The 25,100-nt window shown below is 34.3% G+C and overlaps 1 protein-coding gene across 1 annotated transcript in view; it reads right to left on the bottom strand.

The window, feature by feature from the left end:
• The window catches only part of LOC148952428 (mutS protein homolog 4-like), a 114,803-nt gene extending 89,954 nt beyond the window's left edge, over positions 1-24,849 (bottom strand). The window contains exon 1 of the mRNA XM_089088956.1: positions 24,764-24,849. The gene's annotated coding sequence lies outside the window, so the exon portion shown is untranslated. The remainder of the gene's footprint in view (positions 1-24,763) is intronic.
• Between the last annotated feature and the right edge of the window lie 251 nt (positions 24,850-25,100).

Raw genomic sequence — 25,100 nt, 5'->3', positions numbered from 1 at the left:
TTAAGTTTTAATGTCGCTCCTTACTTTCAGTTAAAAAAAACTTCTTTTTTTTATTTAACCATGTGTTTGAGAATGACAAACCCTCTAAAACCCCCAGGACATGCTGTAAGTTATGCTCTGGGGGCATATAAGGTTTTATAGAAAGTGTTGTCATAAAAACTTCAAAAAGGGCTCATTCGATCAAAAATTGAGAGGACTATTGTTCTTTTTAATAGTCAAAAGTAATTGGAGAAAGAATCACCCCCCCCCCCCATGCCAATTATTTCCCCAAACATTTCCGTTCCACATTTTGATATGGCCATTTTCTTGAACGTAGTTGAAAGGTCTGGAAATTGTGTCTTTGAAAATGACAACCCTCTCACCGTAGCCCTCAGGACAAGGGTCGTAAGTTATGCCCTTGGAGCATATAAGATTTTCATAGAAAGTTTTGTCGTAGAAGCTTCAAAACGGGCTCATTGACTTGATAACTTTTATTTTTTTTTCAACTAATAATTACATCATACTTAACTGGCACATACCACATTTTTTTAATAACATTATCAACAAACGTAGAAATGGTAAGAACGTATGACGTTTTATTAAGCCACTATTGTGGCTTGAGTAGCGTCACACAATCTTTCATCATAAACCAAACTCATTCACTCTTCCTACTCTTTTCATACCTGTTGGAACCCTTGGTCCCAGTTTTTTCAGATAAATATCCTTCGCAGATTCTTTTCTTTTGGTCCCTTAATTATTCTTTTCCCCAAGTAATAATTGATAATTTTCCTTTTTGGCGCCATTTTCTGTCCTTTATAATTGCGTAGTTGGTTAAACAGACCACGAGGCATTAAGTGCGCAGTTGGGGATGATTGACCAGTAATTAGTAAGCCCTTGGATTGGAAAAATTGGCTGGAAAAATTCACCCACCACCCCACCACCCATCGCAGGCACGCGGCCGGCTGAGCGAGCTGGGGAAAAATTGGTAGTGTGATTTAGTTAGTTCCTTTTTTGTAGCGTGACTGATTACAGTAAGATTTTTTATACTATATAATCTTTGAATTTTAGCCTAGATAGAGTCCAAGGAGATAGTTAGAAATAGTACCTGCAACCCTTGGCCTTAAAGTGGCCCCTGGGACCATTCGATCACGCTATCGTACCCTAAGGCAGGGTATATTGTAAATCGGGCACTGACATACCAAATAGAAAAGGAACCGTTGGGGTAAGCTCGGGAATCCCACTAACATTTGGGCCGACAAGGGTTTCTCTCCCTCGAGTAAGTGACATAGCAACCTTCTTGCGCCATTTTTGCACCAATAAGTGGTGACCACCGTAGCTTACCATATTTAACTCTCCCGAATAAAAAAAAAAAAAAAAATAAAAAATAATAACAAACAACAATCAAAAATATTTAATTCCCACCCAACAAAAACTTTTTTAATCTAATTTTAAACTGAAACTGGTTTTCTGACTTCCTAGTGCTCTCGGGGAAACCATTCCACAAATTAACTGCATAATTTCTAAACTAGATCGACTCGTACTCCTTACTTCTGAGACTAAGCTTCCACAACCTCTCTAGTCCTATGATGATGATAATCAGAATTAAACTTTAAAAAATGTCTAAAATATTCTGGAGATAATCTATTAAGCACTTGGTAAGTAAACACTCCCGCCTGATGGTCCCCCATCTGATGAACATTTAAAATTCTGAAACTGATAAAACATTCACGCGTGTGCTCATACTGAAAAAACTCACCCAGTACTCGAAGCACCTTATTTTGAACAATTTGCAGTCTTTTAATATTTGAAGAAAAATTAGATTCATAAATATACAATAAACAATAAAAGGATGAAAAACTAAACAATAAAAGGATGAATAAACAACAATAAACAAAAAAATAAACAATAAAAGGATGAAAAACAGTATGATAAACGTTTCCTAAGACAGTTAAAGGAAACACGTGTTTCAAACGCCGCATCACTCCAAGACCTCGTGCAAGTTTAGAAGAAATCATATTTATGTGTTTATTCCGACAAAAATCATTATCAACATAAAATCCAAAATATTAATTTTCAAAAACCTGTGAAAGCGACAAATTTTCAAATACTATAGAAGCAATATTTACAATTTTTCCTACCCTACTAAAAATCATATTATTTGTCTTAGAAGTATTAACAGCAAGGTAACAGTATATTCCAAGGTACTACTTTGCGGCCTTTACGTTCCTTCCGGTTTTTTCTGGTAGGTAAACAGGTCATTACACTCGGTCATTACACTCTTTGTCAAGAGGATTTACCGCAATACCGGGTCCTAGCGTGATTGATTTTTTGGACAATTGCCTCTAGTCAAGACTAGTTTTTTGGGAATGTGTCGTTGCTAAAGCTAACTCTCATTGGAAAAAGGGGTATAAAGCTTTTTGTTTTTGATAAGAATTGCACAATGAATGTATAGTTTGACGTGGGCATTTTTTATGAGACAATCAGAGGTTGTTCAATATATGATAACTTGATTTGTGGTTGGGATTTGAATAAAAGAAATATTTATGTTATTTGCTTGCAAGTATAGGAATTCCTAAGTTATTTGCGTGCTTGTATAGGAAGTCACATGTTATTTGCTTGCTTGTATAGGAAATCCCATGTTATTTGCTTGCATGTATAGGTATTCCCAAGTTATTTTGATTGCGTGTATAGGAATTCCCAGGTTATGTGCTTGCATGTCTAGTAATTCCCTTGTTATTTGAGTGCGTGTATAGGAATACCCATGTTATTTGCTTGCGTGTATAGGAATTCTCATGTTATTTGCTTGCATGTATAGAAATTCCCTTGTTATTTGCTTTCCTGTATAGGAATTCCCATGTTATTTGCTTGCTTGTATAGGAATTCCCATGTTATTTGCTTGCATGTATAGGAATTCCCATGTTATTTGCTTGCTTGTATAGGAATTCCCATGTTATTTGCTTGCATGTATAGGAATTCCCATGTTATTTGCTTGCGTGTATAGGAATTCCCATCTTATTTGCTTGCATGTATAGTAATTCCTATGTTATTTGCTTTCGTGTATAGGAATTCACATGTTATTTGCTTGCGTGTATAGGAATTCCCATGTTATTTGCTTGCTTGTATAGGAATTCCCATGTTATTTGCTTGCGTGTATAGGAATTCCCATGATATTGGCTTGCGTGTATAGGAATTCCCATGTTATTTGCGTGCATGTATAGGAAATCCCATGGTATTTGCTTGCATTTATATGTATTCCAAAGTTTTTTTGCTTGCTTGTATAGGAATTCCTTTGTTATTTGCTTGCATGTATAGGAATTCCCGTGTTATTTGCTTGCGTTTCTTGTAATTGCAATTATATTTTATGGGCTTTTGTCCCCCCCCCCATGCGAGTAGCAGAGGGTATGTACCCGTCCGATGCGATTAAAGGCGCGGAGGTTCGTTCCTCTGCGAGTATAAGGGTGTTTTCAGTGTTGTTTTTCTTTTATTTGTAAAAATTAAAAAAAAATTTTTTTTGTTAAATAAGTAGTTCTTATATATTTTAAAAGAGCTTTACGGGGGTTTGAGACACTCTGTTACCTGATTCCGTTTGATTTTTCTTTACTTAGTGCTCATTAAAAACGAAATTTTTGTGTTAAATAAGTAGTTCTTGTATCTTTTAAAAGAGCTTTACGGGGTTTGAGAGACTCGGTTGTCTGATTCCGTGTGATTTTTCTTTACTTGGTGCCCATTAAAAAAGTTGCTAGCGAAAACCCCGTGTGGATGAGTTGAAATAAAAAATTTTAACAAGAAATGGCTGAAAAGTGTTTTGGGGGAGATGAGTTGATTGGCAGAAGGATGTATTAGCGAATTTAAAGTGGAGGGCGAGTCGCTAGCGAAAAATCTAAGCTAATAGGGGTTTTTGACCGTAAACTCTAGTTTTTTGTAAGAAAGTTATGGAAAATACAATTCGTTGGTTCATAGGTGAAACTTAAGTCCAGGTATCGATCAAAAAATGAACTTTTTCTGTAGAATCTGAGCTAACAATTGTTTTGACCATAAACTCTAGTTTCTTACATGAAAATTGCGCAAAATATAATTTTCTCGTTCAAATGTGAAACTTAGGTCAATTCTTTGGTTCAAATGTGGAAAAACCCATGTGAATGAGTTAAAATATAAATTTTTTAACAAAAAATGACTGAAAAGTGTTTTGGAGGAGATGGGTTAATTGGCAGAAGGATGTATTAGCGTAGTTATAGTGGAGGCCGAGTTGCTAGCGAAAAACCCGTGTGGATGAATTGAAATAAAAAATTTTAACAAGAAATGTCTGAAAAGTGTTGTGGGGAAAATGGGTTGATTGGCAGAAGGATGTATTAGCGAAGTTAAAGGGGAGAGCAAGTTGCTAGTGAAAAATCTAAGCTAATAAGGGTTTTTGACCGTAAACTCTAGTTTTTTGTAAGAAAATTATGGAAAATACAATTTGCTGGTTCATAGGTGAAACTTAAGTCCAGGTATGGATTGAAAAATAAACTATTTCTGTAGAATCTGAGCTAATAAGGGCTTTTGACCATAAACTCTAGTTTCCTGTAAGAAAATTATGGAAAATACAATTCTCTCGTTCAAATGTGAAACTTAGGTCAATTCTCTGGTTCAAATGTGAAACTTAAGTCCATTTTCGAATACTCAAAATAATGAGGACTTATTTTTATAATTAAATATTTTTTTTTTTCATAAAAGCAAACTATTTTTTTTTAAACTTCTAAATTATTCAACTTTTTTTTTTGTACGTATATTAAAATTAAAAAATATGATTACGGATCAAAAAATTTTACTATGTTATTTGTGAGAGACACAAAGTGGCTTTCCCACTGATATTCTATTTCAGGATATTGACACTACCTAGTCTATTACATGTATTAAATCAGTATTTCTTACGCAGTAGTACGATAAACTCATAAGTCATATCTTTTAAAAAAGTTAAGATGGATCATTTTAATAAAGTGTGTTCACATGTCAATGTTATTGTAGCATTGAATGCTGACAAGGAGAAGTATTTAAACTATGAAACAAGTAACAATGGTATCACTACTGGAAATGTATGTGTGCATTGTCATGACAGTAAGGAATTTAATTTCTTTGGATTACCAAAAAATTCAACTCTTTTTATGGTGGATATGCAAGAGTGAGATATCCAGAGATGGTAGCGCTCAAAGAAAATGCCAACATAAAAATAACAGTTGATGAAGAGTGACATCTTCTTGCCAGTGCTTGTGGTAAATTTCTACCTATTGTTACACTCCATCGTCGACTTTCGGGTATTAGTATTCAACAGAAGATCAATCGAAGACATGTATACTCTTCTACTAATATCATAAACCATATCATGTCGACGTGCATAAACTGTTAACTTTTTAAAAATAATGTTTTAATAGAGAGTTAAATTGCATTGAAAATAAAAAGATCATTGGCAGAAAATATTACTAAGGAATATAAATATTAATCAATGAAAAAAAAAAGTACAATCAAAATTAACTGACATTAATCAAAAAATTAATGAAACAAATAATAGCAGAGATGAAGTGCATATTGAACATTTGGATGACCCCCCATTAGAAATGTGTTCACATGCTAGTGTTATTGTAGCATTGAATGCTGACAAGGAGAAGTATTTGAACTATGAAACAAGTACAAATGGTAGCACTATCGGAAACGTATGCGTGCGTTTTCATGACACTATGGAATTAAATTTCCTCAGAGTACCAAAAAAATTCAATTATACAAATGGTGGATATGGGAAAGTATCATTTCCAGAGATGTTAGTACTCAAAGAGAATGCCATCATAAAAATAATAGTTGATGAAGAGGGGTATCTTCATGCTAGTGCTATAGGTAACATGCTACCTATTGATAGAACCTTTCTTCGGCTTTTAGGTATTAGCATTCAAATGAAAGCAAAGAGGAAAAGAAAGGCCTACTCTGCTATTAATATCATAAACCATATCTTGTCTACGTGCCTAAACTGTTACCTGTGTAAAAATAATGTGATAATAGACAGTGTAATTGCCAGAAAAGTAAAATGGGTATTGTCAGAAAATATCACTATGGAATATAAAGATGAAACGATGAAAAACAAAGCACCAGCAAACGTTACTGGCATTGATCAAACAGTCAATGAATCAAATAATACCAAAGACGAAAAGCATATTGAACCTGTTCATGAGACACCACTAAAAATTGTGTATGATTCAAAATGGAATAATGATTATTCTACTGATTTCTAACTAAGAGAAGACAATAACTACAATATCAATAGAGAACATGGTGAACCATTTTATGGAAGAGATTCAAAATGTCCAAAGTTAATCAGTAACATTAATAATGTATCATAATATATTTTTGTATTAATATTCTACATAAAACTATTTCATTAAAAACATTACATTGTTATGTGTTAAATATTTTTTTAGAGTAAGCTAGCACATCAAGCGTTTAGAATGTCTATTAAAAACATCGACGATGTAAAAAAAGGAATTTGCGTACATCTATTGTCAAACACATGGGATAACATTGTCAAAATCTAGGTATCAGAATGAAAAATTGTAGGTAAGTAAGTAAGCAAGTAAGTAAGTAAGTAAGGAAGTAAGTAAGTAAGTAAGTAACAAACTCTTTCTTGAATTCACCCCATGGATACACAATGCAGAAATTTCATTTAAGAAATTATGAAAAAATTGTAAGCAAGTAACAAAAAATTGTAAGCAAGTAACAAACCCTTTCCTGAAGTCACCTCTCGTATCAAACGCTTTATTGATTCCACCTCTTGTATATACAGTACAGATACTCCATTAAAGAAATTATGAAAAAAATCGCAAGTAAGTTACTTTTTTTTCTCTTTATCACAAACAATTTTCACTTAGCTCCATGATGTATAAATTTAATTCAAGAAATTATGAAAAAATTCTCAGTAAGTAACAATTTATTTCCTGAATTCAACTCTTAGATACACAATACGGAAATTTCATTCAAGAAATTATGAAAGTATTTGTAGGTAAGTAACAATCTCTTTATTGATTTCACCTCTTGAATATACAGTACAGTAACTTCATTCAAGAAACGTGATTAAACACGTTTTTTGAAACTACATGCTATTTGCATGCCTTTCCTTGGCACCTTTCCAAATGAGCGGGGATTCCCCACTGCTTCCTACACATTGCAAAAAGTGAGCAGTACGAAAACTCCACGTTTTCAACCAGACTGGTTTTTTGGTTTTTTAGACAACACGAGAGACATGCAAAGTCGACATAGCTTTATTTCATTTTTTAAAATTCAAGAAATTATGAAAAAATTCTCAGCAAGTAACAATTTCTTTATTGAAGTCAACTCATGTGTAGAAATTATGAAAAAATTCTCAGTAAGTAACAATTTCTTTCTTGAAGTCAACTCTTGGATACACAATATGGGAATTTCATTCAAGAAATTATGAAAAAATTGTAACTAAGTAGCAAATTCTTTCTTGAATTCACTTGTTGAATAAACAAAAAGACATTTCATTCAAGAAATTATGACAAAATTCTAAGTAAGTAACAAACTCTTTATTGTTTTCACGAGTTAGATATACGATGTAGAAATTAAATTCAAGAAATTATGAGAAAATTGTAACTAAGTAGTAAATTCTTTCTTGAATTCACCTGTTGGATAAAAAGAAAGACATTTCTTTCAAGAAATTACGACAAAATTCTAAGTAAGTAACAAACTCTTTATTGTTTTCACGAGTTAGATAAACGATGTAGAAATTATTTTCAAGAAATTTTGAAAAAATTCTCAAGAAGTTACCATTTCTTTCTTGAAGTCAACTCTTGGATACACAGTACGGAAATTTCATTCAAGAAATTATGAAAATATTTGTAAGTAAGTAACAAACTCTTTATTGATTCCACCTCTTGGATATACAGTACAGATACTTCATTCAAGAAATTATGAAAAAAATCGCAAGTAAGTAAGTAACATTTTTTTCTCTGTCAACTCTTAGATACACAATACGGAAATTAAATTCAAGAAATTATGAAAGTATTTGTAAGTAAGTAACAGTCTCTTTATTGATTTCTTCTCTTGAATATACAGTACAGATACTTCATTCAAGAAAAACGTGATTAAACACGTTTTGAAACTACATGCTATTTGTATGCCTTTCCTTGGCACCTTTCCAAACGAGCGGGGATTCCCCACTGGTTCCTACACATTGCAAAAGTGAGCAGTACGAAAACTCCACTTTTTCAACCAGACTGTTTTTTTAGGGACCAATCAGGAGAGATATGCAAAGTCGACATAGCTTTATTTCATTTTTTTTTAGGTTCATTTAGACGGGGTTCCGTGCGCGCACGTAACCCCGTCTAAATGAACCTTAAAAAAAATGCTCACTTTTTGCAATGTGTAGGAAGCAGTGGGGAATCCTCGCTCTTTTGGAAAGGTTGCAAGGAAAGGCATGCAAATAGCATGTAGTTTAAAAACGTGTTTAATCACGTTTCTTGAATGAAGTATCTGTACAGTATATTCAAGAGAAGAAGTCAATAAAGAGACTGTTACTTACTTAAAAATACTTTCATAATTTCTTGAATTTAATTTCCGTATTGTGTATCTAAGAGTTGACAGAGAAAAAAAAATGTTACTTACTTACTTGCGATTTTTTTCATAATTTCTTGAATGAAGTATCTGTACTGTATATCCAAGAGGTGGAATCAATAAAGAGTTTGTTACTTACTTACAAATATTTTCATAATTTCTTTAATGAAATTTACGTACTGTGTATCCAAGAGTTGACTTCAAGAAAGAAATGGTTACTTCTTGAGAATTTTTTCATAATTTCTTGAAATTAATTTCTACATCGTTTATCTAACTCGTGAAAACAATAAAGAGTTTGTTACTTACTTAGAATTTTGTCGTAATTTCTTGAACGAAATGTCTTTTTGTTTATCCGACAGGTGAATTCAAGAAAGAATTTACTACTTAGTTACGATTTTTTAATAATTTATTGAATTTAATTTCTACATCGTATATCTAACTCGTGAAAACAATAAAGAGTTTGTTACTTACTTAGAATTTTGTCATAATTTCTTGAATGAAATTTCTTTTTGTTTATTCAACAAGTGAATTCAAGAAAGAATTTGCTACTTAGTTACAATTTTTTCATAATTTCTTGAATGAAATTCCCGTATTGTGTATTCAAGAGTTGACTTCAAGAAAGAAATTGTTACTTACTGAGATTTTTTCATAATTTCTACACATGAGTTGACTTCAAGAAAGAAATTGTTACTTGCTGAGAATTTTTTCATAATTTCTTTAATTTTAAAAAATGAAATAAAGCTATGTCGACTTTGCATGTCTCTCGTGCTGTCTAAAAAACCAAAAAACCAGTCTGGTTGAAAACGTGGAGTTTTCGTACTGCTCACTTTTCGCAATGTGTAGGAAGCAGTGGGGAATCCCCGCTCATTTGGAAAGGTGCCAAGGAAAGGCATGCAAATAGCATGTAGTTTCAAAAAACGTGTTTAATCACGTTTCTTGAATGAAGTATCTGTACTGTATATTCAAGAGGTGAAATCAATAAAGAGATTGTTACTTACCTACAAATACTTTCATAATTTCTTGAATGAAATTTCAGTATTGTGTATCTAAGAGTTGACATCAAGAAAGAAATTGTTACTTACTGAGAATTTTTTTCATAATTTATTGAATTAAATTTCTACATCATGGAGCTAAGTGAAAATTGTTTGTGATAAAGAGAAAAAAAGTTACTTACTTGCGATTTTTTTCATAATTTCTTTAATGAAGTATCTGTACTGTATATACAAGAGGTGGAATCAATAAAGAGTTTGATCAGAGAGGTGACTTTAGGAAAGGGTTTGTTACTTGCTTACAATTTTTTGTTACTTGCTTACAATTTTTTCATAATTTCTTAAATGAAATTTCTGCATTGTGTATCCATGAGGTGAATTCAAGAAAGAGTTTGTTACTTACTTACTTACTTACTTCCTTACTTACTTACTTGCTTACTTACTTACCTACAATTTTTCATTCTGATACCTAGATTTTGACAATGTTATTCCCATGTGTTTTGACAATAGATGTATGCAAATTCCTTTTTTTACATTGTCGATGTTTTTAATAGATATTATAAACGCTTGATGTGCTAGCTTACTCTAAAAAATAATGAACACATAACAATATAATTTTTTTAATGAAATAGTGTTATGTAGAATATTAATACAAAAATATATTATGATACATTATTAATATCAATGATTAACTTTGGACATTTTGAATCTGTTCCATAAAATGGTTCACCATGTTCTCTCTTGATATTGTAGTTATTGTCCTCTCTTAGTTCGTAATCAGTGGAATAATCATTATTCCATTTTGAATCATACACAATTTTTACTGGTGTCTCATGAACAGGTTCAATATGCTTTTCGTCTTTGGTATTATTTGATTCATTGAGTGTTTGATCAATGCCAGTAACGTTTGCTGGTGCTTTATTTTTCATCGTTTCATCTTTATATTCCATTGTGATATTTTCTTACAGTACCCATTTTATTTTTCTGGCAACTTCAACGTCTATTACCACATTATTTTTACACATTTAACAGTTTATGCACGTAGACACTGTAGGGTTTACGAACTTAGTAGCAGAGTAAGCCTTTCTTTTAAACTTTGCTTTCATTTGAATGCTAACACCTAAGAGACGACAAAAGGTTTTATCAAAAGAAAGCATATTACCTATTGAGATATCATGAAGATGTTCCTCGTCATCAACTATTCTTTTTATGTTGGAATTCTCTTTGAGTCTTAACAATTCTGGAAATGATACTTTCTCATATACACCATTTGTATAATTGACTTTTTTTGTTACTCCAAAGAAATTTAATTCCATAGTTTCATGACAACGCACGCATACGTTTCCGATTGTGCTACCACTTGTACTTGTTTCATAGTTCAAATACTTCTCCTTGTCAGCATTCAATGCTACAATAACACTAGCATGTGAACACATTTCTAATGGGGGGTTATCCACATGTTCAATATGCACGTCATCTCTGCTATTATTTGGTTCATTAATTGTTTGATTAATGGCAGTGAAGTTTGCTGGTACTTTTTTTTTCATCGATTAATATTTATATTCCTCAGTAATATTTTCTGCAAATGCCCTGTTTATTTTTCCGGCAATTTCGCTGTCTATTACAACATTATTTTTACAAAGGTAACAGTTTTTACACGTAAACAAGATACGGTTTTTGATATTAGTAGAATAGTATTCATGACTTCTTTTGATCTTCCGTTGAATGCTAATACCTGAAAGTTGACGATGGGGTGTAACAATAGGTAGCATGTTACCACAAGCACTGGCAAAAAGATGTCCCTCTTCATCAACTATTATTTTTATGTTGGCATTTTCTTTGAGTGCTATCATCTCTGGATATCTCACTCTTGCATATCCACCATAAAAAGAGTTGAATTTTTTGGTACTCCAAAGAAATTAAATTCCTTACTGTCATGACAATGCACACATACATTTCAAATAGTGCTACCCTTTTTACTTGTTTCATAGTTTAAATACTTCTCCTTGTCAGCATTCAATGCTACAATAACATTGACATGTGAACACACTTTATTAAAATGCTCCATCTTCACTTTTTCAAAAGATATGACTTATGTGTTTATCGTACTACTGCGTAAAAAATACTGATTTAATACATGCAATAGACTAGGTAGTGTCGATATTCGGACATAGAATATCAGTGGGAAAGCCACATTGTGTCTATGACCAATAACCGAGTAAAATTTTTTGAGCCGTAATAATATTTGATAATTTTAAGATAAGTACAAAAAAAAAAAGTTGAATAATTTATAATTTTAAAAAAATAGTTTGATTTTATGAAAAAAAAAATATTGAATTATAACCAAAAGAACTCATTATTATTATTATTCGAAACTGGACTTAATTTTCACATTTGAACCAGAGAATGGACCTAAATCTCACATTTGAACGAGATAGTTCTATTTTCCATATTTTTTTTGCAGGAAACTAGAGTTTAAAGTGAAAACTCTTATTAGCTCAGGTTCTACAGAAATAGTTTATTTTTCAATCCCTAGCTAGACTTCAGTTTCACCTATGAGCCAACGAATAGTATTTTCCATAATTTTCTTACAAAAAACTAGAGTTTACGGTCAAAAACCCTTATTAGCTTAGATTTTTCACTAGCAACTTGCCCTCCACTTTAAATTCGCTAATACATCCTTCTGCCAATCAACCCATCTTTCCCAAAACACTTTTCAGACATTTCTTGTTAAAATTTTTTATTTAAACTCATCCCCACGGTTTTTTCGCTATCATCTCTGCCTCCACTATAACTACTCTATTACATCCGTCTGTCAATTAACCCATCTCCTCCAACATACTTTTCATTCATTTATTGTTAAAAAATTTCTTTTTCAACTCACTCACTTAGGTTTTTCCACAGTTGAAACAGAGACTGGAACGAAGTTTTGTAGTTGAATGCGCGACTTGTCTTTTCCATAATTGTCTTACAGAAAACTAGAGTTTACTGTCAAAAACCACTATGAGCTTAGATTCTACAGAAATAGTTTATTTTTAAATCCATACCTGGACTTAAGTTTCACCTATGAACCAACGAATTGTATTTTCCATAATTTTCTTACAAAAAACTAGATTTTACGGTCAAAAACCCGTATTAGCTCAGATTTTTCTCTAGCAACTCGTCCACCACTACAAATTCACTAATATATTCTTCTGCCCATCAACTCATCTCCCCCAAAACACTTTTCAGCAATTTCTTTTTAAAAATTTTTATTTCAACTCATCCACACGGGGTTTTCGCTAGCAACTTTTTTAATGGGCACCAAGTAAAGAAAAATCACACGGAATCAGACAACCGAGTCTCTCAAACCCTGTAAAGCTCTTTTAAAAGATACAAGAACTACTTATTTAACACAAAAATTTCGTTTTTAATGAGCGCTAAGTAAAGAAAAATCAAACGGAATCAGGCAACAGAGTGTCTCAAACCCCGTAAAGCTCTTTTAAAATATATAAGAACTAATTATTTAACACAAAAATTTTGTTTTTAATGGTTTCCAAGTAAAGAAAAACCACACGGAAAAGCCCCTTATAATAGCATCGGAAGGAACATAAGCTCCTGGAATAGCATAGGAAGGGGACATAAACTCTTATAATTGCATGGGGGGGACATAAGCCCTTAAAATAGCGTGGGAATTCCTATACACGCAAGCGAATAACATGGGAATTCCTATACATGCAAGCAAATAACACGGGAATTCCTATACACGCAAGCAAAATATCTTGGCAATTCCTATACATGCAAGAAAATAACATTGCAGTTCCAATACATGCAAGCAAATAATATGGGAATTCCTATACACGCAAGCCAATAACATGGGAATTCCTATACACGCAAGCAAATAACTTGGGAATTCCTATACATGCAAGAAAATCACATGTTAATTCATATACATGCAAGCAAATAACATGGGAATTACTATACTAGCAAGAAAATAACTTTGGAATTCCTATACATGCAAGCTAATAACATGGGAATTCATATACAGGCAAGCAAATAACATGGGAATTCCTCTACATGCAAGCAAATAACATGGGAATTCCTATACACGCAAGCAAATAACATGGGAATTCCTATACATGCAAGCAAATAACAAGGGAATTCCTATACAAGCAAGCAAATAACATGGGAATTCATATACATGCAAGGAAATAACATGGGAATATCTATACCTGCAAGCAAATAACATGAGAATTCCTATACACGCAAGCAAATAACATGGGTATTCCTATACACGCAAGCAAATAACATGGGGATTCCTATACATGCAAGCAAAAAACAAGGGACTTCCGATACCCGCAATCAAAATAACGTGTGAATTCATATAAATGCAAGCAAATAACATGGGGGTTCCTATACATGCAAGCAAATAACAAGGGGATTTCTATACACGCAAGCAAATAACTTGGGAATTCCTATACATGCAAGAAAATAACATAACCATTTCTTTTATTCAAATCCCAACCACAAATCAAGTTATCATATATTGAACAACCTCTGATTGGCTCATAAGAAATGCCCACGTCAAACGATACATTCATAGTGCAATTCTTATCAAAAACAAAAAGCTTTATACCCCTTTTTCCAATGAGAGTTAGCTTTAGCAACGACACATTCCCAAAAAACTAGTCTTGACTAAAGGCAATTGTCCAAAAAATCAATCACGCTAGGACCCGGTATTGCTGAACTTTGAAATTGCGTAAATCCTCTTGACAAAGAGTGTAATGACCTGTTTACCTACCAGAAAAACCGGAAGGAACGTAAAGGTGGCAAAGTGGTACCTTGGTATATACTGGTAACTCAAGGAGGTAAACACCAAAAGGTTTTCCAGCGTTCGGTTTGCTTTATCCACTAGTTCTTCCAGTGACCGTGCAGAAATCGTTATTATCTGCAAATGCTGTAATAGTTGCTTAAGGCATGTAGAACCTTAGAGTATCGACGTATACGACAAAGAGTAACAGACCCAGGACTGAGCCCTGTGGAAATCCACATTTTACAGGATAGATTCCGCTAGCGATGTCACCTAACATTACTTTAGTTGACCTTCCATAAAAATATGATTTAAACCAATCCAAGCAAACTTGGAAATTGAGAGGATTAGTGGCTAATTTATTATTTGAAAGTGATCAGAGGGCAAATGCCCCCCTCCCCCCTCCCAAGCCCATCATAGTTCCCCAAACATCTACAATCAAAATTTGAGACAGAAATTTTGTTTACCGTATCTGAGGTGTCTATAAATTATGTGTCTTAGGAAAATAATTCCCCCCAGCCCTCAGGGTACGGGTTGGAAGCTACGCCCTGGGGGTATATAAGGTTTTAAAAGAAAGCATGGTCACATGAACTTCGAAAGGGGCTCATTGGATCGGTAATCAGACGCTCTAGTGCTCATTTAAGAGTCAAGGTGATCGTAGGGTATTTACCCCCTCCTCCACACACACACACGTCGTATTGTCCCGAAATGCATCTAATAGAAAATATGAGTTAGCCATTCTATCAAAAATAGTCTAAATATCTTATAACAAGACTTTTGAGGTTGAAACAACCCCAAAGATTAGGGGCAAGGGTTGTAAGTTATGACCAGGGTATATTTAAGGTTTTTATGGAAGGGATGGTTGTTAAGTTTAGAAGAGGCTTAATCGTTTTCCCGGAAAAAGACTATGTCAATATAAAACGAGTAGAAATTAATTAAAAAAAACTTTTTCCATAAAATAAGTTTTTCAAAAAAAATAAAGAACTCCATTAAACCAAAAAAGAACAGTAATAGAATCAAATAATCTACCAAGCTTACAAATACCACAAACCAGTATCAATACTGGTAACCCATCGGGAATAGAGTTTGGCGTTCAACAAGGATCTGTTATTGGGCCGATACTCTTTTTAATCTACGTCAGTGACCTTATTAATGCAGTTCAAAATTTAAAACCCACCATTTGCTGTCGTCTTTGTCAACCAGCATCCGTCATTAATTGTGACAGGAGCTCGTCCTTACCGGATTCACTTATTGCTTTTGCTGATGACAGTACTCTTGGCACAGCTGGTAGAACTGAGTCCGATCTTTGTTCAAAGATAAATGCCCTTTTTGAAAGAGTTATCCAATGGTTTGATATAAATTATCTTGCCTTAAATACCGGGAAGTAATTTTTTCTCATTTTCTCCAGAGTTTCAAAGGCTTGCCCTGACTTAAATGAAGTACACGTATCAAGAGGTTCTCTAAGTAGACCTAAGGATCGTTACGTTCAATTCCTAGGCATCTTGCTTGACGAAAATATTTTCTTCAAGAATCATTAAAATGAAAGTCTCCAGGAGTCTTGGAATCCTTAGAAAGCTCAAACACATATTTCAAGGGTCAATTCGTAGAATCTTGTTCTACAGCCTAGTTCAGTCTTATGTTTCATATTGTTTTGTTATTTGGATGTCAACTTTTCCCTCGTCTCTAATGCCACTTTCAAAACTTCATGATAAAGCAAGGACTCTCATTAAGGAAACTAACCGATCTTCACTTAAACCCTTGCTTGATTTGAAATCTTCCTATTTTCTGTTTTGTTCTTCTTTCATCTTTTTATAGTTGCACGGCCATCTTCCTGCTGCTCTATGTAATAATATATCTTTTGTTTCTGATTACTCGACTTATCATCTCCGCACTTCCAGCAATTTCCAGATGCTTCATATTCCATCAGTGAGGTTTGATTTCAACCCTCTAACAACTTGCAACAAAATGTGGAACATGCTCCCTGTCTCTGCACAAAGCTGCCACTCGTTTGGTATGTTAAAAAATTATGTTAGAGATTTTGTAGCTAGTAATTAAGTTTTTTTTTCGGTTTCCCTTGGAGTTGATGACTCTGGATTGAGTTGGATATATATTTTAACTGTTTAATTCATATTTTCTCCCCTGCCTGGCTTGTCATTCTGGGAATTATGAAGGTACGGCGACTGTATTTTTTTTTTTTTTGATTTTGTTTATATATGTTTTTTTGTTGGTATTTTTTTTACATATTTTTTGTGTTGATATTTTTTTCTCCTCAGTTCTTTCCCGGGCATGGAGCCTTATGGGGGAGATTTTGTTGATGTAGTTTTTTGTTATCATTTTTATTGTTAAATAAAGAACCCAACTCAAATCAATAAATAAATGAAACCCAAAACAAACGGAAATTAAAATAAGTCAAACTCAAAACGAGCAGAAAATAAACTGAAGAATTAATCTAGAAATTAATCTAGAGGATGGTTCTAAACCCTATGCTTTCTAAAAGTTAGAATATAATTTGCGACCAAAAAGTCGCACAAAGCGACTTTTTGGATACAGTCTTCTTCGCGGGGCCCGCATAATGCACCAGTACCATTAAAACAATAGTGATTATTAAATTTGAAAATAATAATGAATCGGAAATCAAAATGTATATATTTTTTGCTATTTGATTTATGCATTATTTCAATCAATCAATCAATCAATAAATTTATTGAATCAATAAACACAACAAAATACACTTCAATATAAACTCCCCCGTAAGGCTCTATGACCAGGAAAAAAACAGGGGAGAAACAAAAATGAAACAAATACAAGTATTTTCAATATAATGAATTGAATTTCAACCTTTCAAAGACTCAACACACACACACACACACACACACACACAAAACAAAATAAAGAAGACAAAAAAAACAATAATTAAAAGAAAAAAACAAAAAGAGATTTTATGACCCCCCCCCCCCCCCCCAAAAAAAAGGATGTAGGACAATCCAATAAATTAAACCAAATTCCAAATATATATTTGAAACCAAACTACAAAAAATATTATACAAACTCAATACCCCTCACAACAAATGTTTCCAACCCAAGCTAGTGTCACCCCCCCCCCAAATAATAATAATAAAATTAATAAAAATATATTTAAACATGAAAAATCAAGACATTAAAAAATTTCTTATTCTTTTGAAAGTACCAAACGAGTGACATTCTTGTGCTGACTCAGGTAGGCTATTCCAAACGATATGACAAGCAGTTAATTGATTAAAGTCAGACCTCATCGACGGAGTAAATAAAATATTAATATTCCTTGAATTGTGAAGATGATGCGTAGATCTATCAGTGACGAAAGAAGGAGTAGTTTGAAGGGCTGTGGGAATATCACCATGAAGTTGATGCAAAGTGAAAGACGCGCACGAAAGAATGTAGAGAGACTGCAAATCAAGTAATATGCTAGTTGGGTTAGTTGTAGAACAATTTGTTTCCTGTATAACCCTTCTTGCCTTATCATATAACTTAGAAAGCGGTTTCAAAAAAGAAGAGAAAGTTGAGATCCATATTGTAGGGCAATAAGAGACGTAGGACTGACCTAAGCAATGGAACAGAATTTTTAAAACTGATCCAGGAAAAATGTGTTTTAGTTTCCTCAAAATTCCAAGACTCCTTGAGATCTTCATATTAATTAGTCCAATATGATGCTTCAATGAAAGGTTTTCATCGAGAATAACCGAGAAATCGGACATATCGTTCCTTAGGTCTAACTGAGAGAGCCACTTGAAAGCTGGATATGAGAAAACTCAGGGCACGCCAGAGAAATACGGGAAAAAATTAAAAAACTTGACTTAGCAACATTTAGGGCAAGGCAATGTGCATCAAACCAAAGAACGGCTCTCTCAAAAAGGTCAACTAATGGTACTGTCATCAGCGAAAGCAACGAGAGTGTCCAAATCCTGCGAAAACGATGGATTTTTTTTAGCATTGAAAGATTCGAGATGACATAGGCGACAGTAAACTGTAGGTTTTTGATTCATAACCGCAACAATAAGGTCGTTAACATAAATCAAAAACAAAAACGGTCCATGAACAGAACCTTGAGGAACACCAAACTCAACTTCAGACGAAAAGTGCGAAAGGGAATCTACGGAGATAGTTCTACCTGACAAATAGGAATCAAACCAAGCATGAGCCTGTCCTCTTACACCATTGTGTGATAGCTTATACAGCAGAATCTCATGAATTAAAGAGTCAAAAGCCTTACGGACATCTAGGGATATAGCTGCAGGAATCAAACCAGAGTCAAGCGCGGTGTGGAGAAAAATTTCAAAACATTACCTCCAAGGATACGCCCATCCTCCTGGGTAATCGCTATAAACTTAACTATGAATAGAAGAACGTTTTCCGTAGTACAGCCCTTTTGCATTCCCTATGTAAGTACAATCGGTACTGTTCTATTAATTTCATATAGCAAAGATGATAAAAGAAACTAGTCAAACAGGTTCTATCAATGGAGAATTCATGCCGAGCATTGCAAACAGTGGTTTATCTCTCCGTTTACAGTATATAAACTTTTTTTTTGGGGGGGGGGAGGGTTAGGGGGAAAAGAGGTACCTAGGTTAGGTTAGGGTACGTATTTAATATATAGGTACTTTTGTAGAAAGCAGTAAGTGCGTGAAAATTGAAGTTTCGTTAATGCTAAAGAAATAAAACAAAATAGGATAAAAATATAATAGTTTATAAACAAATTTAGGCTATATATTTGCACATTGGGGTGGGGGGGGGTGGAAAGCATAGCATATATTAAATACGTAACCTAACCTAGGTACCTTTAAGTCCCCCTCGTCTCATAAAAATACCAGGTAATCCGTACCTGTTTTCGCAATCGACTTACCGCTTTCTACAAAAGTACCAATATAACAATATATGCTAGGCTTTATGAGCTCTAAACTGTTTGATGAGCATGTTGTGACATTTCTATGTAGACTTGGCCTATACTTTAATTAGGCTAAGTTAGATCAGGGATATTTTAGCATTTGAAGCAGGAGCTGGTGAACGTATTAAACTTCGATCGGGTACGAAGTCAAGTTTTCTCGAGCTCATTCGCACCTCTGCAAGTTTAGAAAATTTGCCTAGCGAAGTGCTGATTAACACGGTCACGGGAACTGGTGTGGTGGTAGATTTCATGCTGTTAATCCGGTCGCAAGTGCCAGACAAAACCAAAACAGTTGAGGTATTTTCAAACGAATCCTTGCAAGGCTATTAAATCGACTTCCAAAATCTACAACCGAGCTGCATATTGTAGCTGATCGGTATGACGGAGTGTTCGGCCTTGCAAACATGTCCGTGCATCCTATTGTTCTAAAAGACAGTAGTGGATGTCATGAACGGAGAGGAAATACAGTGACGAAGATTTTTATCGTTACGAAGAGCATGGTGCCAGAAAACTGGGATATTTCGCTTATGCAGTCAGAGAGTAAGGCAAGACTTATCGAATGTATTTTTGAATTGTGGAGCCATGTCTGTCTTTCTGAATTAAGATTTACCATTTACCTCTCTGGTGGATTCAGTGACAAAATGAAGGTGCTAAAACTGATCCCATCCAAAATAACTTTAGATCCAAACCCGGACTGCGATGCCACCTTGTGCAGCACACATGAAGAAGCAGACACGCGTGTGGCTCTCCATGTTGCCGAATGATGCAGAAATGGATGTTCCCAAGTAATTGTTGACGCGAACGATACAGACATTGTGGTCATTCTATTACAGAACTATCGCGAAATATTCCTCTGCAGGTGTGACTCTGCAGCAATAAACCCGAGCTCTACGTTCAGCTCCATGAAAAAGTCTTTCCGATCCATAAAATTATGAAATGAACATCGCGGGCTGTTGTCGAGTCAATAGGGCTGCTCTATTGCATTAGTGGATGTGACACGGTCAGTTTTTTTTCTCTAAGGGCAAAAAACATCTGCTGCATCTGCTGTTAAATCACAGCTCATTCAAGAAATTGCTGATCTTACATTGAAAGTAAGGAGTGACATCCGAAACATCATTATGTACGAGCCCGAAATCTTGCGTATCTGTGCGAAATTGGCTGTATCGGTATATAGCAAAAACAGTCCGAATTTGATTCTCCCAATGACCTCCAAATTCATTTACGTCTCAGAAAAAAGAGCTTGAACAGCTTGCCCCCAACAGATGGTTCTTTCGTATATCACGTCAAGAGAGCTATACTTCAGCGGAGCATTATTCTTCAGGCTGTGATTCCTAAGCCCTATGTCTTCAACCTGATTCCTAAGCCCTATGTCTTCAACTTGGGTTTGGCTGGACCCATCACGACATTTTAGGAGTCAGTCCAGTGACTTCAGCGCTGACCCCCTGGCCTCCATCTGTCAACAAGGCTTCAACCTTTTGTTACACTAAAATTGTGTGCGGTAAAAAGTGCCCTTGTTTGGGGATAAAGCCATTGAACATTCTTTGTGCATGTGGTGCCAACAGCGACGATTCAGACGAGGAATAGCGGGATTTTTTTTCGTACGTTTGGGTAAAACTATTGCGATATGCGGGGATTGTATTTTGACAGGCTTTACTTATATCTTTACTCATTTAATTTCAACGCAAGTATTTTTATATATATGTACAATATTTAAAATATTAAACACTCTTTAATCATGTTAGCGGTTTCGGCTTTCAGCTTCTGTCGAACATGGTTCTTCTGTGTCCGTTTACTACCTTGCAAAGCTTCATAGGTTCATTATAATCTGGATTTACAACTATATTTTGCAAGAAAATCAGAGCTTATAGCAAACTAGCCTATATAGCATATAGCAACTAAAGTTGAAACATGATGACCAAGTCAACACTACCCTTCGACTCGGCGTCAAAATGTGGCATAAAAACATGTCTTGCGATACCATTTAAAGAAACGTCAGGCCTACAAATAAGTAATTAGCCTATAACAAACGAAGTGAAGATTGGGCTGGAAATTAAAGTTGATATTTGGATTCTACGCTAAATTCTAGCATAGAATATTGTGTCATTTCGCTATTTTGCAAAGATATATTTTCGCATACATTTTTTGCTTCTTCGTTAAAAAAATCTGTGCAGCTTCATCAACTAGTTGGAGCTTGGAAATGTTAGGCAGTGTGAAGCTCAATATCCAAGGTAAATTCTGGAAAAACATGAAAAATCCTAAAAATATTTTAAGTTACGAGATACGTGCTTCACCTTGAAATAAACTTTTGAATTTTGAGATTTTCAGGGAAAATTATTATATATTAGCCTATAGCTCCGGAACTATACAAGGTGGTTCTAGGCATTTACCCCACGGGCTAATACCCCCCCCCCCGGAAAATACCCCCCACAGAAAATACTCCCCCTTAAAATACCCCCTGGAAAATACCCCCTCCACCCCCCCCCCTGAAAAATACCCCCCGTGGAAAATAAGGCTTTCCAAATTTTAGAATTTTATTTGAGTTTTGTTTTTTTATTTTCCGTAGGGGGAAGGACTGTCGGCACAATGTATCTAATAAAGGGATTTTCAATAAAATCGCTTGCTTTTTTTCTTTGCGCTAAAGTTTAAATTTTGTCCCAATTCTTTAAAAACGATTCCCAAGCACAAGGGTCGTTTAATTAGAACAATAAGTAACTTTTTTTGAAGTGCCAAAAACCTGTAGCTTGAAGAGTGAGGTGTTGAGGAGGGGGGTAACCGCCCTCATATATGTAATAATTTCTTTTCGTTTTAAGTTTTAATGTTGCTCCTTACTTTCAGTTGAAGAAAGTTGTTTTGTTTTCTTTATTTAATGAAGATTAGAGGCAAACAATTTTCTAAAGGTATGCAATAGAGGAAGTATGTCAATAAAATTAAAAATATTTAAAAATGAAAAAAAGTAAGTAGTTACAAAAAACACAGAAAGCAATAGTCTACTTACAAAAACTATTCCTTTACAAAAACCCCTATTTCTTCCAAAGGCCAGAACATTATTTGCACTTTACTGAAAAAATACAAATGAATGTGCATTGTCAGTTTAATATATATATACTGATATTTAGTAATCAAAATGTTAAAATTATTTGATTTATTAAAGTTATAAAAGTAAAAACATTTATAATTTTTCAGTAAAGTGCAAATTTTGTTCTGGCCTTGGGAAGGTTTTGGGCCCTACTCATCTTAATTTCTGCTCATTTCGAGTTTGACTCGGTTATTTATTGTAATTTCTGTTCGTTTTGGGTTTCATTTATTTATCGATGCTGATTTGTGGTAGTTTCAACTATGCTGAACAAAATGGCTATCTCAAAATTTCGATTGGATATGTTTGGGGGAATGATTGGCGTGAGGGGGGGCTAGTTGCCCTCCAATCACTTTCGACTATTAAAAAGGGCACTAGAACTCTCGATTTCTAATCGAATGAGCCCCTTTTGAAGTGTATACGACGACCCCTTCTATATGAAGTGCCCTGCTTTAAAGAAAAAAAAATAATAAACTGAAGTTTATCGATGCTGATTTGCGGTAGTTTCGAGCTTGGTAGATTATTTTATTTTATTTTTGCTCATTTTTTGTTTAATGGAGTTCTTTACTTTTCTTTGGAAAACTTATTTTGTGGAAAAAGTTTTTTTAATTAATCACTATAGAGAAGGAAATGATAAAACCGTTTTTGACATAACCACTGTAGACTTGGCAATGATAGCTTGGTTTGCATAGCGTATACGATATTAAACAGTGGGTTTTTGGATTTTAGGGGGGAAGGTACCTAGGTTAGGTTAGGCTACGTATTTAATATATGCATTGCTTTACCCCCCTTCCCCCCTAATTTGCAAATATATAGCCCAAATTTATATGTTCATCCTATTTCATTAGCATTAACCAAACTTGACTTTTTCGAGAGGCCCTGATAATGCGAAAGTACCGGAAAGCCTAATTTCCACGGAGGGGGGTATTTTCGGGGGTATTTTCCGCGGGGAGGGGGTGTTTTCTGGGGCGGTATATGCCCGGGGGGGGGGGGGTAAACGCTGGCCACCATATAAGGTATCGAAAAAAAACAAGCATATTATAAGAAACGACCATATTAGGAATAATATGAGATGCCAAGCAACTAAATTGGAAAGGTACAACCTTAAAAAAAAAGTCTGTACATATTTTATAGGCCTAAAATGGGAGGTTTTTGGATTTTAGAGTCATTCTGTCACCTCCAGCTTTGCCACCACCCATATTCAGATTCAGTGTAGTTGATATAGGCTAGTCGGAAACTATTGCTAAACTGACTGTGTCTTTCTGATCACCTAGTTGTCACATTATAGGGGTTCGGCCCCCGGACTACTATTATATTTTCATCATATTTTGTTTTATTTCATTAGCATTAACCAAACTTCACTTCTCGCGTGTCTTACAGCTAATAAAACAGTACCGTACAATCTATGGTGATTTTACTGCAAGATTCCTGTTTGAACTAAACACTATAATAACAACCAAGTAGCCTAATATAATTTGATTTCCAAACTCTTTCCAAATAAAATATTCGCTACAATATATAGATATATATATATATATATATATATATATATATATATATATATATATATATATATATATATATATATATATATATATATATATATATATATATATATATATATATATATATATATATATATATATATATATATATATATATATATAGACAATATATAGATATTGTCTAGATCCCTCCCCCTAGATTTTGAAAATAACGTTCTTGGGGATACTTCCGTTTAAAAGGCCTTTTTTGTATTTTTATCACAAAGTTGTAAAAAACAGCAAATTTGCATCCCCCCCCCCTAGATGTCAAAACTAGTTTTTCCCTCCCTAAATTTTCATGAGTTGACACCACAGGGCTTTCTTCTTCTAATGCCTGGAAATAGCCTCCAGTATCCATAGAAGAGGATTTTTCTTTAGTATAATCTTTACATTTGTGGTACTATATGACTCATTTTTCAGTTATTGCTGTCATTTTCACTGGATTTGAGAAAATTGGCTCCAGTTTTGCCCCCTCCCATGGGCGCCCATATGGGGGGGCAGGGGAGGGGGGGCTGTCGCCCCCCCCCCTGGCTGAATGATGCTGCCTTATTTTTATATTTTTGTTCTGAGATTTCTATTATATAGCATTAAAAGTGCCAATTAGACGAGGTTGGCCCCCCCCCTGGGATCCAGCTTATGGGCGCCCATGCCCCCTCCCCCAGAATTTTGACGAAATTACGCCACTGGCCCCCCTGGATTTTGAAAAACATATTCCCTCCCCCTACATTTTCGCGAATTAATGCTCCTGAATGGAGGAGGGGAGTTCAGACGTAATCATCATGGTAGACTGGCTAATATCATATTTGGAAAGTATGTTGAATGGGATTATTCTTTTGTAATTATAATGTGAAGTTCAACAAAAAAATCTAAACTTACCCAGTGTATCTTAATACAAATATTTCCACATTAATATTAGTTTAAAACCTTTCTTTTAAATACACATCTTTTACGCTAAACTAAACCTATTTCTACAGTTAGCAAAGACTTACTAACGATATAACGAAGCTACTGTCCAAGATGCCAAAATAATTAATACGTCAGCTGATCTAATTCTAACGCTATCTATAATTGAGCAATTCCTATGCAGGAAGGGGGACAAGCTGCGGTGAAGCTGATTAGCAAGAATAATCAAACATTTTGTCTGCAACAATTAAGCAGCATAATGTTACAGGTGATTAATTTTATAACAAACTGGAAAGACGGAAACGCGAGT

Source organism: Artemia sp. Qi Xiang Cuo, chromosome 5, assembly GCF_049724085.1.
Source record: "Artemia sp. Qi Xiang Cuo chromosome 5, ASM4972408v1, whole genome shotgun sequence".
NCBI classification, from domain to species: Eukaryota; Metazoa; Arthropoda; class Branchiopoda; order Anostraca; family Artemiidae; genus Artemia; species Artemia sp. Qi Xiang Cuo.
This window is presented reverse-complemented; position numbering and strand designations above follow the sequence as displayed.